The sequence below is a fragment of the Ips typographus genome, linkage group LG7 (assembly GCF_016097725.1).
Source record: "Ips typographus isolate SLU linkage group LG7, UJ_Ityp_2.0, whole genome shotgun sequence".
Taxonomy (NCBI): Eukaryota; Metazoa; Arthropoda; class Insecta; order Coleoptera; family Curculionidae; genus Ips; species Ips typographus.
Window position 1 is genome coordinate 9,563,986 of NC_138428.1, and position 11,137 is coordinate 9,575,122.

Sequence of the window (11,137 nt, forward strand, 5' to 3'; positions counted from 1 at the left end):
ATTTAAATGAAAAAGGGTGAAATTTATGTTTCTTCAGGATCCTCTGAATTGAGCTTTTGGATATGCCTGATTCTACGGAAACTTGTCTTATTGACAAAGTTGGATTTGCAACAAAATAGCCCAAAATTGCAATTTCTACATTGGTATTATTAAGGATTGGTTTTGTTTTAATAGCTTTTATCTTCACAGATCCCGTATTCTTAAAATTTTCAATTATTTGCTTGACAGCTTTTCGTGATGGCTTTGGTTTTTCTGGATAACGAGCGGCAAATACCTCAAATGTTCTACTCACAACTTTATCACATTCTCCGTAAATAATAAACAAATTTAAGTAATCTTGGTTTGAATAACGTAACCGCGACGGCATATTTGCAGTTGTCAAAACACTCAAAACTAGTGTTATTAACATGCCCTGCAGGTCTCCAATATCACCGTGTGTCAAAAGCATGGCCAACTAGAGTACCAGCTAATTCCAACCATGCAGCCGAGCATGCAGCCTAATAAAAAAATGTTTATTCTCAAATAAAACGAAATGGGTTGGATTTAGGTATAGGCAAGTAAATTGAAACTTATAGTAATTTTTAATGCTCAAAATGATTCCGTCATAAAAAATGGGGGTTTCCATTTAAAAAACTTGAGATTTTTCATTTTTTTTAGTGGCAAGTTTATGATTTTTTTTTGACGACCCTGTATACAAATGAGTCGTTACGCACCCTCAGTTTAATAAAACGATCCTTTATTTACAATAACCCAAAGTTTCATTGCAAAATGAAATACGGTTTTAACATAGTACAAAAATATGTAGAGCGTTGCAACTGTCACTTTTATGGAAAAACATCAAATATTTCGAAAACGGCTAGAGATAGGCATAGGGCATTCTATACAAAAGTTGGTCAGAATTTTGTGAGGAATCCAAATATGTAATATATATAGGGTGTTCTATTTAAAATAAGAAAGTTGTGATCGACTTCCGGTATAAGCGGAAGTGCAACCATCTTGAAAATATTTTAGTTGGATTGGGCATGCCCACATCAGTATCCTACCAAATTTTCAAAACTCTCCTATTTATACTTTTTCCAATATCAATCGAGGTCTTTCGTCGTGGGACACCCTGTATATGTAAATAGACAAACATGGCGCTTGGTGATTGGACGAAAACGTCTCTCGAAGTGGGCGGGGCTGGCGGTTGGCTCCTCCCTCCAGATCGTCAGGGCCTAGCGAGTTTCCAGCAAAAACTCAGCTTGGCGATTGTCACTAGCGACCGTCGGGAGCGGTCGAAGATGGTGGCCCAGTGAGAGGCGTCCAGTAGTTTGTCTACCAGTCATTTGCTGGGTGCGGATCCGTCTTGACTGCCGCGCCCGTTAGTGTTTAGGCGCGGCGTGTGCTTCTTGGAGCAGGAACTGTTTTACCCCACGCTGGATCCGGATATCCCGGCTGAGACTGTTCCCCAGTTTAATCGAAGTTATTGAGCCCTGGAGCGAACCCCGTATATACTCCACCAGATGCTCAGAGAGTCCCATCCGTTTCATCGCTCGATAAATTGCTCCCTGGTTAACGGAGTCAAACGCCTTCTGTATATCCAAACTGAGAACGTTGAAAGGTTTCCGTGTCTCAGTTCGGGTTCGGATATAGTATTGAGTGATCATGGCGTTTGCCATTGTGCCATCTAATTCAATGAAACCTCTTTGATGGATAGAGGGTTTGATGACACTTTTTATCCGTTTGGCAAGTAGGCGGTGAAACAACCGTAGTAAGGATGATGACATAGTTATCGGTCGATAGTTTGTAGGATTTGTTCTATCGCCGTCCTTATGAATGAGAATGGTTCGGGAGCATTTCCAAGTCTCAGGGAGGCAGTTCCGATAATAGATGACATTCAGAACCACCGCCAGCTTATTTGAATCGAACATTTTAACCGATTCAACGGTAATTCCGTCTGGACCCGGTGCAGAAGTTTTGGTCCAGCCGTTTTTGCTGTCATCGACTTCCCTGATCGTTATCGGATACTCTGTATCACCATCAGAAACCTTGCGGTCCTTGATTGCCTCTGTGTCCTCGAAGGAGGGGCTTTCCAAAATGCTGCCATAAAATTCCTCGACGCGCTGCATTTCGGGCAGCTCCTTTGGAGTGTCCAGACTTTTACCAGCCAGAATTGTTGTTGCCAGAGAGGTACGATTGGTGTTAAACAGATCCTGCGCCTTTTTAAAGTTCTGTGCGCGTCGCCCACGGCCCGTGAAGGTCTGGGCGTAGTTTCTGTTCCCCCTCTGCGTCTGACTTGGTTGCACCTTGTTGTTTGTGCCACTAGATTGTACACCATTTGTGCTCTTTTTGACGGTTTTAAAGTTTTTAGCAATCCAATCCTCTAAAATCGGTTTCAGGACATGGATTGGTTCCGTCAATGCCGCTTTCGCTAACAGAGTCAGATCCTTGTGCGGATTCTCGGGGCCGAGAGCTGCTTGCTCCAGGAGAAAATCCTGAAGCCAGGTTTTAATTTCTTCCGGACGGCAGCAGTGGCCCGAAGGCTTGGATCAGAAGCACTTTGTATCGTGATGTTAGAGATGACCTTGACTCTGTTTGCAGTGCCATGATGTTTCGGCTTAGGTGTATTTGTATCTAGTCGAGGTCTTGTAGCTGGAGATTCCATGACTTCCGGAGAAGAATCAGGTGTACGTCGCCTTTTATTTGATGTACAATTTTGAGAGAGCGTGTTGTTCATCTGGGGCGATTTAATAGGTTCTCGCACCTCAGCATCAGCAGGATGGAAGTCGCTGCCGCTCTCATCAGAAGAAGATCCCATACATTCTAGGATGTAAGTAACCGTCGCTTGCGGGTTGGTCGAAAAAGACTCATTCGTGGGATCTATAGTTGCTGGGCCCTCTTGACTAGAGATTTTTGAGGGACCGGCTATAGGCGAAACGTTTGGGTAGTCGTTGCTCGACTCGTAGCTGGAGCCTGAGTTTTCGCTTAGAGCGATGTCCTGGGAGGACTCGTCCGATGATATTGAAATGGACGCAGCAGTTGTTGGAAGCGCAATAGCTGGAAGAGAGTCAGGAGTATTAGTCTGTTTGTTTGGGACAAGACGGCCTGTAACGGTTTTAGCCTTTTGCCTCTCCCTGGCTAAAGCCAGGTACTCCTTATATTCAGGCCGCTCTCTTCTTCTCCTAACCTGTTCTTTGGTTAGGCCAGTTTTTGTTATGATGGTAGCTATAGACAACTTTTTGGGTGGAAAACTGGCTTCCACTTCAACTATGGCCATAAATCTTGTAGCCTCGCTCTGCTGGAGCTTGGCTTCTTCTCCCAGCATATATTATTTTGCATGCGCACTGCGCTGGTGGAGTCTCATCGACTGAAATGATTTGAATTCGCGTTTGCAAAACCTACAGATCTTTTCGGAATTTGCAACGCAGTTCTTAATGTGTTTGGCCAAACCCGACTTGGTCTGGCAAGTATGCCCACACCGTTCACAGCACGGTGGAGCTGAAGTTGTGGGAGCGGAAAGAGTCCCAGTATTTGCTCTTGGGCTCAAAGAATTTTTGGTTTTACCGCTCCCTGATAAATCCACAGTCTTAGACTGGGTCGTTTTAGCGGTTTTACTCGCCATAGTGTTTTTCACCGCAGAGTCGCAGGACACAGACTACCCTGGACTGGCTTGATGTTATGCCAAAGCGTTCCCACTCTCGCTTCAGTGGGTGGCCGCAATTCACGTGGCCAATAGGTCCTTAGCCGCCCACGGACTTATAGCGTGGTGAACAAGCCCATGACTAATTGCCGTAGGTCGTTGCCCGCCCTTTACCACGTGGAGGTGGGCCGCCTAAAGTTTCCGTGGAGGTATAGGGGACTTTGTTGGTTCGTATGTTAATTGTGCTTGTAGCACTTGCCCCTTTAGCCACTAATTGCGTCGCACGAATCGCTTTAATCTTCTTAGCTATCTCAGCCCTAAAGGAAACTTTAGAAGGGCGTCATAGTTACTCCCGCCGTTTACGCGCTTGATTGAATTTCTTCACTTTGACATTCAGAGCACTGGACAGAAATCACATCACGTTAAGACCATCGCAATGCTTTGTTTTAATTAGACAGTCGGATTCCCCCGGTCCGTGCCAGTTCTGAGCTGATCGTTACATAGCGGCCGAAGAGGACACGGACGAACCGAAATTCATCGGGCCTCGCAGCAAAGCGGTTCCGCAGGAGGCCAAGGCACGGGACCGAGCTGGGATCAGGCCGAAACCGTCACCTCGCCCAGGCCCGGCTCGTTAACCAGTTCCTGCTTCCTCGCCAAGCCCGACACGCCCCGATCCTCAGAGCCAATCCTTATCCCGAAGTTACGGATCCAATTTGCCGACTTCCCTTACCTACATTATTCTATCGACTAGAGGCTCTTCGCCTTGGAGACCTGCTGCGGATATGGGTACGAACTGGCGCGACGCCTCCACGTGGCCCTCTCCCGAAGAGCACCGCGGCAACTGCGGTGCTCTTCGCGTTCCAAACCATATCTCCCTGCTAGAGGATTCCATGGAACTCGAAAGCTCATGCAGAAAAGAAAACTCTTCCCGGATCTCCCGACAGCGTCTCCGGGTCCTTTTGGGTTACCCCGACGAACTCTCTTGCGAGGGCCCGACTTTTTGACGGTTCCGCTGCCAGGTTCCGGAATAGGAACCGGATTCCCTTTCGCCCGATGGGTGTGAGCACGTACCATATATGCGATAAGCACACAGACTCTTCGTAAAACGACTACACCGCATCACCATCGGCTTTCGCCTAGGGCTTAGGATCGACTGACTCGTGTGCAACGGCTGTTCACACGAAACCCTTCTCCACGTCAGTCCTCCAGGGCCTCGCTGGAGTATTTGCTACTACCACCAAGATCTGCACCGACGGCGGCTCCAGACGGCCTGGCGGCCAGCCCTTCTGCGCACACCGCCGCGACCCTCCTACTCGTCAGGGCTTCATGATCGTCGATGACGATCGCACATGCCGCTGACGGTCGAGTATAAGCACGACGCTTCAGCGCCATCCATTTTCAGGGCTAGTAACTTCGGCAGGTGAGTTGTTACACACTCCTTGGCGGATTCCGACTTCCATGGCCACCGTCCTGCTGTCTTAAGTTACCAACGTCTTTCATGGTATCCCATAAGCGTCGATTTAGGCGCTTTAACTCGACGTTTGGTTCATCCCACAGCGCCAGTTCTGCTTACCAAAAATGGCCCACTTGGCACTCTGAGTGTGAGTTGGTGATGCCAACCACTGGGAAATAACATACTATATCTGAAACGAAATGTGATGGATTGACTACAAACGAATTTCGGTAATTAATCATGTGATGAACTTAATTCATAATCATAAGCGCATTTTCTTGTTGTAACCTTAAAGTTTAAAGTCCGTAATGCATTATATTGGTTTATACAAAATTCCATAAACATATTCATAACTAATGACCTTGAAAGATGGTTAATTTCAACTTTTAAAATCAATAAAAACTAAATCTGAATCTGTCAAATACTAAAAGAAATTTATTGGTTAGATCGCAAACATTTAATATTTTGAATTGTTGAAACAAAACAACATAGGAATCCCCCACCGGACCGGTTTCATAACCAAAAATGAATATTGTGTTATTATTAATTGATGAATAACATTTGACAGAGAAAAAAAATAAATTTATGAATTAAGAATAAGAAATTGCATTGCAACACCTTTCTCGTAAATGTAGTAAATTAAGGAATACTTTATATTTATTAATTTTGTTTATGGAATTGCATTGAAAGCAATTTGTGCATATAAACGTCGCCAAAAAATATATACGAATACGAATTTCTGTAATTAATCATGTGATGGTTCTGAAAAGAACCTTTGTTCAACGTCGTCGTCGTCGTCATCAGCAGTATAAAGTTGAGCTGAAACTAACAAAAAATTTCACTTTGACCTGTCCTTGCCTAAAAGAAAGGGTTACAGGTTACAGTTTTTTTTATTTTCAAAAGTTTTTTGGGGAGAAAAACTAAATTTTAGTGTTACTGAGAGTCAATTAAATTAAAATTTGAGGAATATTTTATATATACTTTTTATACCTGAAACGTGATGAGAAAATTAAGGACAAACGAATTTCTGTAATTAATCATGTGATGGTTCTGAAAAGAACCTTTGTTCATCGTCGTCGTCGTCGTAGCCGTCATCATAAAGTTGAGCTGACATTAACAAAAAATGTCAATAGTACTTTTAAAAATGTAAGAAAAACACTTTGAGCTGTCCTTGGCTTCGATCAATGTTGTTGCATGCAAAAAATATGCAAACAACACATTAATCTACTAAGCCCTTCCACCCACGTCAAGGTCACACAGCTCCATGGAAGGGTACCTTTTAGATTAGAAACAGGTAAATAAATATTTCACCTAAAACTTATCTATTTGTTGTTACCCCAGTGTAATTGTCATACTCGTACAGTACTTGAATTACACTAAAGTATTTGTCACAACATAAAGCATTTAAAGTTGTAAAAATTGAATGAATGAAATACTAAAAAAAAGTTGGGTACGTTAGTTAAACTTTAAACACTTTATGTCGAAATGTGTGTTTTATGTGTGTGTGTTAGTATTTAAAGTGATTACACTTAAATGTCCAGATTCAAGTGTTTTAGTACCACTTTAAACACTTGTGTCGTTTGTGTATTTTTTGGTTTTTTGTTTTTAAATTTTTTTGGATTTTATTTTTTTTTTCCTATTCTATTATCTCCTATATCTACAACAGGGACCAGAGGGGAACTTAAAAACTATGCGCACCTAAAACTAACAATTTTTTTTTTTGGGTCAATTTTAAACACCTACAGACTGTACGTGCGAGATCATCTAAAAAACGTACCAAATTTCAGATTGACCACACCAATCTGTAAACATTTTAAATTGATTTTACATTTTTTTAAATTTTTTTGGTAAATATAAAACATTTAAAATTGCCTAGCAAGACCAAATTCGTCTACACTTTTGTATCAATTTAAAATATTTATATTAATTTTTTTTTATTTTTTTCCCTTCTTTGAAGGGGGCTGTCCAAATCCGGTAATAGCTTCCATCGCTTTGCGCTGACGAATTCTCGCCTCGATTTCCGCTATTTGTCTCGTTTTATCCCTCTGATCCTCTGTCAGTTGGTCGCTAATCGTATCCGAGGTGCCAGGCATATCAGCGACGGATTTGCGCATTTTCAACTCCACATCGGTGAGATCTGGACAAATGGGGTTGAAAAATTGCTCATTTGCACCAGGTGCGCCTCGCTCACTTCTCCGTCACTGTCCTCGATTTGTTCTGGCGTCACAGTCGGTTTCGGCTCTTTTTCGACCCATTGCTCCTCTGCTGATGATGGTGGATGTCGTGGTATAGCAGAGGGCAATGATCGTAGCAGTAGCCCAGGTTGTGGCGAACCTCTTGGCGGCCGAATCTGCACGTCTGACAAAATTCGAATCTTCGACGATGATTTATGCGTGCCGGCCTATGATGATTGTGATGGTGGTGCCAAGTAGGTTTTTGGTTCGTTGTGTCGTTTTTTTCGTGGGCGCGCTCTAGGTGGTAAGGCGATTGGTGGTGGCATCAACAGAGCGTCTCGATCGTAAATGGTCGATGGTCGATCTCCAATCCGCCTGGTTCCATCAACACGTAATACCGCCGTGTCCAATGGGGGCAACAATAATTGTGGCAGCGACAATAATCGTGGTGGTCCACCATCATTACCGCCATCACCATCAACCACATTGCCACGATCGGGACCAACGACTACAGCATTGACGTTTTGATGGGCCCGTTTGCGTATATTATATACGACTACAGGCGGATCCGGTCTTACCGTAAACTCTTCGCGGTGTACCACATTCCGCGTTGTGAGCACGGTGGTAGGAAATGTGAAACGACCTTGCATCGGATGTGGCCCCACGAAAATTCGAACCTGTGCAGGATCGCCGACTCGCGACATGGCGACATACAACTGGCCGTGAGCAAAGCAGGGACTGGTGAGCGCAATCCCTACCCGCTTAAAAGTTTGTCCTTGCGACTTGTTGACAGTCATAGCGAATGCAAGGCGTACCGGGATTTGAGTTCGCTGTTGTTGCAGCTGCTCCTCCGGGTACAATATTGGCGACGACATCTTCTGTGGCTGGTGGAATGGCTTGTACCACAGGTGGTGGTGGTGGTGGTGTTCGCACAATCCCGTCGTCGTCCATACAGATGTTTAGCATCAGTTGTTCGATTGCATCGTCGCCAATATTGTTATTGTCACGATCGCGGGGTGGTGGCATTCCGTTATTGGCTTGTGGTGCTGCTGCTGGTTGTTGCTGCTGCTCCTGTTGGTGACTTGCTCGTTGACGGGGCGCCGCACAGTGGTACGGTCTTATGGACGCCTGCGGTCATAATATAAAACACTACTTTTAATAAGTGAAAATTTGTACAGATCCCTAAAATTTGTGTTGAAAATATTGTTTTATCTGTTTGTAAAGAGAAAAATTATGCACAATTTTAGTAATTCACTATAAAATTCCACGGAGAAGAATGAATTTTACAAAAACCCAATATAACCTAAAAATTCAAGTTATTATTTTCTTTTTTAATTTTTTAAAAATATTTTCCTAAGTTACCAAGAAGTTTTATGAAAAACTACTTTAACTTTACAATTTGCAAACACACAAGTTTTGATAATATAATAAAAAATTATAATTTAATTTCCTCAAATTTGAGTTTAACTTAACTTAAAATTCGAAAACAAATGATTTTATTTACATACTTATGAAATTAGAAGTTTTGTGGCTTCCTCGCTCATTTCAAAACTGACATGTTTTTTCCATCGATTTCTCAGACTAGTCAAGTACGGATCGGATGATACTAGCAGAGAATGTAGAATATCCTCATTAGTGGCAACTCGCGAGCATTTTCTTGAACCAAATTGACGAAACATTTTGAAATCTTTATTTCTTGCTTCCGCTGCTTCCTCGCTGAGTTGTCCAATCGGAAGACAAGCAGATTGTATTATACCACACCCATGTAAAAGTATTTTATGGATTGAAGAAGGCATGTAAAACCATCGATACTTCGATACAAAAATGTTTGCTGTATTTTGAGCATAGTTATCAAAGGCTTCTTCATTTATTGCTCTTCCGCTTATCAAAACTTGAAATACAGTAGAGAACCTGATAATGAGCTCTTCATCAACTCCTGTTACTTCTGCAACTATTTGAGTATCTCTAAAAAATCTTCTAGCAGTATTGCCATCGTTTGAGTTTCCACTTCCTTGTCTCGGCACGTCAACATTTATACCAAGTCTTTGTTTAAGTTCCATTTGAACACGTTTTTTCTTGTTTTTTAAAAGGTCTTTTTGAACACTGGATCTAGCACTCCACTTTTTAAAATCTAAACGATATGATATATGTAAGATACATTCCATAAACCGGATTAAAGCATGTAAAGATGAAAGGCCATATTTATATGCATCGGTATTTACATTTTTATTTCGAAGTTTTTCCAAGTCGTTCATTTCGGATGGTTTTGCCTTACATATCGGACATGCTGAAGATGAGGTTTCTGTTAAAACTTGACATATCTTTCCATCTATCATCGTGAAAGATAAGTTGTGATGCACTGCAAATACAACTTGGCAATTTAATGATGATACAATTGTCTCTTTCAAGTTTTCAATCTGTTTTTGATAATTATTAACGATGTCTATTACATTTTCGGGTGTTTCCTTTAAAATTCAAAAAGATCGGTCTGCAGTAGTTAGACGATGAGGGATGCGGATTTTTCCAAATGATTATATTTTCCGAAGTAACTAGCTGAAGGGGAACTAAAGATGCCATAAATACTGACTCGTCTGATATATTTGGATTATTAAAATTTTGTTATATGCACTATGTCCCGAAGATCCATCGCAACCCCATTTGCTGTATAACATAAGATCTTGTGAGCTCATTCCTAGGACTGTATTTTGTACGTCAGTTGTTAACAACAGTCGTTTAATAGTGTGGTCTAAAAGATGTTGAAGTGTAATAGAAGCGCCCCTTTCAGTAATTTTCATAAATAAAGGATAACAATCAGATTTGGCTCGAAAAATTTGATTATAACTGGGAAATAAATCGGCATTTCTTAATAAGCATTGTTCTCTTATACTATTATATTGATACCTTGATAAATTCGCATCGGTTATTAAAGCCAAAGCGCCATCTCGAGAAAATTGCTTAATACTATCTTCATTAAACTGTTCTTTAAATTTATGTGCTCCCATTGAAAGCACTTCTCGAACGAGTTCTGCTTCATCTCTCTTCCCTTCTACCCTTAATTTTCTTTCCAATAAACCTTGAAGTTCTGCTATTGATATGTTGTTTACTTCTTCCAGTTTAGATAACTTTCTGCGCTTACTTCTTTCTGAACACTCCTCTAATTTTTTGGTCGGTCTTCCTGCGGAAGTCGAAACTGTCGATGTAGTTTTAAATATTATTTCACCTTCCAACCAATGTTTAAACTTTTTGTTGAATTGTTCTTTAGTTCTATTGACTTGCTTCCACTTACGTTTAAACTTGGGTAAAAAATCTCTCTGTAAAGTACGTTTCACAATTTTGAAGTCATCGGTACTAATTTTGAACCGTTCTTTTAGGTTACGAAAAAGCCTATCCTCACTTCCGTTTAAACTAATATATTATCCGACAGATATTTTTTACGAACTTTTAACATTTTCACAATAGATTTTTACTGGTTGTACTACCTAAGATCTGTCAACGTCCACGTCAACGGCATACATTTGTTTTATTGGCGCGCATGACCCACTTGACTGAAATACGTTATAAAATCTAAATAGGCAAATTTCGGCAACTGCCAAAACTTTGATACATAAGACCAAGCTTATAGACTACATCAATCCTAAAATTGGAGAGTCGCAAAGCGGCGCAAACTATTTTGTACATTTTTAAATAACATACTTATTTTGTAAAAACATATAATTACATTATATCATTAAAAATCTATAAAATAAATTTATCACATTGTATAATAAAAGTATTATATTACATTAAGAGATGTCATTCAGTTTTAGAAAATAAAATATAATTGTTGCTTTTCAAATATTACATAAAAACCCAAATTTTTTGAGACACAACAAGAATGAAATTTAATAAGTT

The 11,137-nt window shown here is 41.1% G+C and overlaps 1 pseudogene; it reads right to left on the bottom strand.

Moving 5' to 3' along the window:
* Positions 1-4,364: 4,364 nt before the first annotated feature.
* Positions 4,365-5,355, bottom strand: LOC145732288 (large subunit ribosomal RNA; annotated as a pseudogene).
* Positions 5,356-11,137: the final 5,782 nt, after the last annotated feature.